At 46.5% G+C, this 6,234-nt stretch overlaps 1 protein-coding gene across 1 annotated transcript in view; it reads left to right on the top strand.

Moving 5' to 3' along the window:
• The window catches only part of LOC120849612 (glutamate synthase [NADH]), a 187,408-nt gene that overhangs the window by 1,381 nt on the left and 179,793 nt on the right, over positions 1–6,234 (top strand). The gene's annotated exons all lie outside the window — the stretch shown is intronic.

The following is a 6,234-nucleotide window of genomic DNA, read 5'->3' as shown; positions in this document are numbered from 1 at the left end:
AGGTGATGTTTTTGCCGAGTAGCATATCCAAAGAATAAAGTTCAGACAGGTCTACCCTATAATGGCCATTAGTCATTTGATACAAGCATTTTAATCGATACTGCTGATATCTTTGAAATAAAGATGGTAAATTAGGTCTGGTTAAAGGTTCAGTTTTAGAAGTACGTCCAAAGTCGTCATATATAAAGCGGGCGACCTTTTCCTGCACACGATAAAAAGTCATAATGTTAATCTTAGCGAATTAATTCCCATGGTAGCCAATCTAACGTTGGAAGTACTATAATTTTATATGAAGGAGACGCAAAATATTGGTAAAAAGTTTTATTTCCGTTTTATGAAAGAACAACGTTATAAGAGCATTAGATCTTGCGTAGTAAATCTGTTTTGTCCAGGTAAGATTACGAGTAATCCACAGTTGAATGTATTTATATTATGTTACTTCAGATAGATAGATATTATTAGTATTGTAAACACATTTCAATTGACTTTTTTGTGAGTAATTCTCATGAACCCCGGTTTTTCTCATTTTTTTAGTTAATGGTAATTTGTTACTCCGTACACCATGTCGCAATATTCTTAAAAGCCCTGTTTTGTAATCGCTGATTCGAAGTACAACCCATTTCTGAGTAGATGATACAGTCATCAGCATATAACTTGAATTGCACCGGCACATCTTGTACAATGTCATTGATAAATAACAAGAAGTGGTCCCAGTACAAAGCCACGGGGAACGGCAGAGTCAACAGAACGCATGTCAGAACAATGATCACCAAAAACTACGATTGTCGACGGTTGAAAGATGCGCTGAAATCCATCCGACTAACTATGTGTTTTGACATATTTTATTTTTTCTTTAATTTGTACAATAACTTTTATGAAAAACCTTGTCAAATTCTTTCAAAAATTCCATAAAAATAGCGTCAATTTGTTTATTGTTTATATCCGAGGAGAAGTCGTGAAAGGTTTCAACTAATTGAGCGCATGCTGATGAACCTTTCCTGAATTCATGCTAATGATCAGTTAAGATATTGTACTCGTCTAGAAATTCTGATAAATTATTATGTATTATGTGTTCAAAACGTTTGCGGGCAGTTGAAGCTGACACTACCTGTTTCCGTTTTTTTTTTTTTTTTTTTTTTTTTTAATTGCCTGACTTTGGCAGTTCTCTAGTTGTCGGGAATTTGACCCTGGCACAGTGATTTTAAAAACAAAACGAGCAAGTGCTTTCAGGCCCATTCAGCATACTTTAATAAAAATTAGTTTGGAACCTTTTCAGGACCGGAAAATTTCTTAACATCCAGTTTCAAAAGGTATATTCAATAAATCATGTTCACCTCATTTGAATATAAAACTTTGCCTTCCTTTTTTTTTTAATCTTTTAAGTCGATTGCTTGTACTTGATGCAAATTGAACATGTAGAAAGGAGAAAGCATTTGGCAAAATATTTTTGTTCCAAAGTTTTTCGCCATTAAAGCTCATTGATATTTTTAAACATACCTCAGTCTAGTAGTCGGGCCAAGTAGACGAGAAAGAATACACAAATATAAGACGAGCAGTTATACCAGAAACAGTGTAATTAGAGGTAATGCTCGCTAAGCGTCCGATATTGGCGCGCGGTTCACAGCGCATGCTTGAAACAAACCCCACTTATCCTGTTTATCTTAAGCAAAAGAAAAAAAACATTGTGATGTGGAATGCATGTTGTTTAGCAGCATGCATACAATCTATATGTCGTTGTGCCTGCTTCTCGTTCGTTCAGCTTGTGAGAGAATTTAGTGCCTCTACAGAGTCATTTCGGGAAATGCGCGCTTTCCTTCCCCGGCGATGATTGCCGGTGGAAATTGATATTGCGTAGAAACTGGCTGCGATTAATCTGTTCCCCATTTGACTGAGGTTGGCTGTCCCTTGGGAAGCCGCGAAGCGCGGTGTGTATATACTCCTGTTCGTCAGTTCAGCATCAGCTCCTACAATTTATTTATTTGAAACTAAAAGCGAACTTCGTAATTTTCTGAACACTGGTGTCGTCTAAATGAATTGCAGACTTCGGGAGTGTATCGCCAGGTATCGGCCGCATTAGAGACGTTTGAGCTACCTGTCGACGATGGAAGAGATTAAAGTGGCTCGATCGAAGGAGAAGACTCTGCAAGATAATCAGACATTGTTGGAATGCAATAAAATATGCAATAAACGTGCGTTTTTTTTTTTTGTTTTTTGTTTTTTTTAATATTCGGCGCAGCGATTTTCTAGGATGACTAAAAAAAAGAAAACAATCACTCTGTACGATTCTTTTTTCTTGGTTTGCAGTTCGAATCACTTTAGACCGAGCCATTTTGACCTAGTCCATTTTATTCGACACCCTCTTGGCAGTCATCACAGGTCTTTGAGTTTCCTTTTGGCTAAACTTGTGTTGTTTTTTTCTTTTTTTTTTTTTTCTATGCACGTATGTTTTCCCTCGCTCGTTTCCGTCCCTCTCGTGTGTGCGCCATTTGACCAGAATGTCAGAGCTTGCTCAATATTTCCTGCACAAGCGTTCCTTTTACTCCATATCTCGACGTGACGCGTCACTGGGACGATAGACACGTCAACTGCTCCTATCTAACCTCGCGTTGTGTCACCGTGACTCACGCCTTCTGTTCGACCCTGCATAGCCTCCTCTGTACTCACAAAGCCTGGCAGTTCGACGACGGAGCCATGGAGTGCCCGGTCGCAGATTTGGAGCGCGAGGATCTGGTAGCAGAGAGCGTTTCTCGGGGAACCTGGTATTCAGCGCACAGCTTTTGCAGTGGCGAGGCCCCAAAACATGGTTTTCACACCCGACGAGAAGAGAAGCGGTAGCGCGAGCTACGCGAGGAGCACGAGCGGACATTCCATCGCTCGGGAGAAGTGTGTTTCGGCGTCTCGCCGCAGCGGGGCGTCCGTCACCTGACTCTCCTAAACTCTAGACTCTCCCCTTACCGCTCATTCACACTGGAAGCGGATCCGCGTTCGCAAAGCGGTTGCGAACGCGGTTGTATAAAGATCCAGTACAATTGCACGCGCACCTGATGTCATCGAGTGCGCGTGCAATTGTACTGGATCTTTATACAACCGCGTTCGCAACCGCTTTGCGAACGCGGATCCGCTTCCAGTGTGAATGAGCGGTTAGACTCTCTTCTCATCCGTTGTCTGCCGCTCTTACCTTTTCAATTTCGGTGGCCGTGTCTCGTGGCGATCTGCCAGGCTTTGTCTGCATAGAGGAGGCTATGGCCAAAGCCGCCTCCACGCGGGTGCTGCACGTACTTGAACGCAGGGAGACACTCGCTTGATCGAATGACGTTTTAGCGAACGCCGACGTTTCTTTCACCGAATGACACTTTAGCAAATAGTCGGCCGCCGCGAAGCGGTGTTTATGGGTAAACCAAATGGGCTAACTTTTTTTTTTTTTTTTTTGGTGGGGGAGAGGCAGGCACGTAGTCAGGATTTTCTTTCGGGGGGGGGGGGGGGGGGGGCGCCCATGACAAAATGCTGTATAAGGGGGAGGGGGGAGAGTAGGCCCCAGCAAAATGGAAGATTTCGGGGGGGGGGGGGGGCGCTCCCCCCCCCCCCCCCCCCCTGGCTACGTACCTGCGGAGAGGGATAACACGCACCCCCGTTATTCGCTAAAACGTCGCTGTTCGCTAAAACGTCATTCGCTCGTGCGTTGAAAGCATGGGGCACCAGTCAGGACGCCATGGAGAGGTATTCTCGTGCGAGAACGTTTTTCCTCACGCCAAAGCGAACCGTCCCCGTCCGCTCTCACGACTCATGCACGTGTCGGTGCGGGGATACCATGCGACTATTGTAACCACGCAGCGATTGCATGGGGCGTAGGTTGGAAGAGTGGAACTCGGATTTGCGTATCTGTGTACGTTTGTTAGGGGGGGGGGGGGGGTATTATTTCCTGTATAGAAAAAAAAAAAGAAAAACAGCTTTCACTAAAGTGCGCAAGCATTATATTACCCGGCGTTGAAAGTGGAAACCGCGCTGGCCCGACAAAAGCCTTCCTTCCGATTGGGACTATCACGAGGGAATACGATACATCTGATTGTCGGCTCAACTTTGTTTTACCCTTTCGTCTTCCCCAGAGTTTTGGCGTGGCCGTCGCTTGCTTGCGAGCGGTGCTTGCGTGCGCCCGACGCTTCATTTTCTCGACCTAATTGTCCGCTGGGTCGATTATCCGGCAACCGCGTGGCGTCAGCTAATGCTTTGGCGCGACCGTCTCCCCTTCCCGCCTGGTGGAAAGGTTGCGGTGCGCTTTCGAGGGCTTGCCAAGGTCGGACGAACATCCGTGGGCTTCCGGGTTCCGTCGCCATCGACGTCTAGCAATATTAGCTTTTCGGCCCCGGTGGCTCCGAGGCAAATCGTCGGATCCCCAGGTGGCGGGTTCGAATCCCGACTGAGGTGCCCGGCATCTGACGGTGGCATACTGCGCGGAGAAGACGCCGCGGTGTAACCGAGATTTCGGTTGCGCGTCAAACGATCCCCAGGCAATCCCCTGTCCTCCGCTAGGAGATGCCAGTTGTTTGTTTGGCCTATAGGTTTCGCAAGTAAAACCCCTAAATTTGACTCTTGGTATATTAGCTTTACGACCTGCCCTCGATTCGGGAATATTGTCGAGAGAACAGTCGGTGCGAAAAACGAAGGAAGAGACACAATGGAACGACGTGGTAAAAGATAATCGTTGCAAGGCGAAAGTGCGTCGCCTTGATGGGTCGCACATTTGCGTTTGACTGTGATCGACTGCGATGCGACCGCTTACGAGGGGAGCAATGGCTCTGGACGGGAGTAAAGAAGACGTTTGCAAAAAGAGCGCTCTGGCCGCCGCCATTTTGCGAATCGAGCGACCCCTATCAGCCAGAAATTTCTGGCACCCGCCTGAGCTGTGGAAACCTGGTCGGCGTGACTCCCCACCTGCATTTTAAATTCGGAGTTCGCCGGCTTTTCTTAGAAGTTTTTACTTTATTCGCCTGTTTAGGATGCTTACCCTTTGTATGTTATCTTCCACTGTGAGAACCAGGGCTCGTAGCCTGCTCGGCCTCCGCAGGAAACGAACGAAGAGAGCGAACGTCAAGCAGCCCGCGACACTGGCAGTTCGACGTTCTTGAAGGATTATTTCCGTTGAGATAATCTCAAAAAAGCCTTCCCGGCTGTGTTCCGGGTCTTCGCGAAAAATAGCTGATAGGTCGGGTCTGGGGTGTGGGGACAGAATAGACACGTTCGTTCATTTGCTTTGAAGCTGTGCAAAAAAGCTGCTCTCTTCTACATGTTCTTCAAAACACGCCGGATTGCGTCCGATCGTCGTGAAGTGACTATCGTCGACACTGTATATTAACACGCTGTGTTATTTGAGACTTTTCTCAAATCCTGTTCGGATAACGCGGCACCGTGGGGTACGTACAATATATGTTGTTCGATTGATGAGACATTGAATTTGATGTTGTGGGCGGGGAATATCCATGCAGTTCGGATATCCTGTGTGGTCAAATATTTTGACCTATATAGATTGACACGGCTGAGTGTACGGTGCCGTAAAACGATGAACATAAAATGAAACAAACATTCCAGTTGCATTTGTTCTGTCGCGCGGACTCACCAAAACAGCTTTCATTCACCAAAACAGCTTTCATCGGCAATTCAGCCGCTGCCAGCGTCCGGAATTCCGCCTACGCAGGCTGCCACAGGCCACTGACGAGAAACTCCACAGCTCAGCGCAGTCGGGCAACACTGACGTACACTCTCAAAACCAGGGACGCGCGCTGTAAATCGCTTCGTTCGAGACTGCCGCTGGAAAGGTCTATAGTCAACTATTTTCAACGTAAGACCTTTGAAGATTGTCACGGCTGAGTGTATGGCGCCGTAAAGAGATCAACATAATATGAAACAAACATTCCAGTTGCATTTGTTTTGTCGCGCACGGACTCACCGAAACGGCTTTCATTCCTTTGTTTTTGTTCCCAAAAAAAGTACAATGCATTCTTAAAAACCCCGAGAAATTCTATTCGCCATAGAACACAAAATAAAAAATAGAACGCGGCAATGTAGCCGCCAACAACGTCCGGAAGTGCGCCTACGCAGGCTGCCGCAGCCCACTGACTAGAAAACCCACAGCCCAGCGCAGTCGGGCAACACTGACGTACCCTCTCAAAACCATAAACGCGCGCTGTAAATCGCTTCGTTCGAGACTACCGCTGGAAAGGTCTATACAGTCACTACCTT

This window comes from Ixodes scapularis, unplaced genomic scaffold (assembly GCF_016920785.2).
Source record: "Ixodes scapularis isolate PalLabHiFi unplaced genomic scaffold, ASM1692078v2 PGA_scaffold2__306_contigs__length_199485367, whole genome shotgun sequence".
Lineage (NCBI taxonomy): Eukaryota > Metazoa > Arthropoda > Arachnida > Ixodida > Ixodidae > Ixodes > Ixodes scapularis.
Note: the sequence above shows the minus strand (reverse complement) of the source record. Positions and strands in the feature narration are given on the sequence as shown.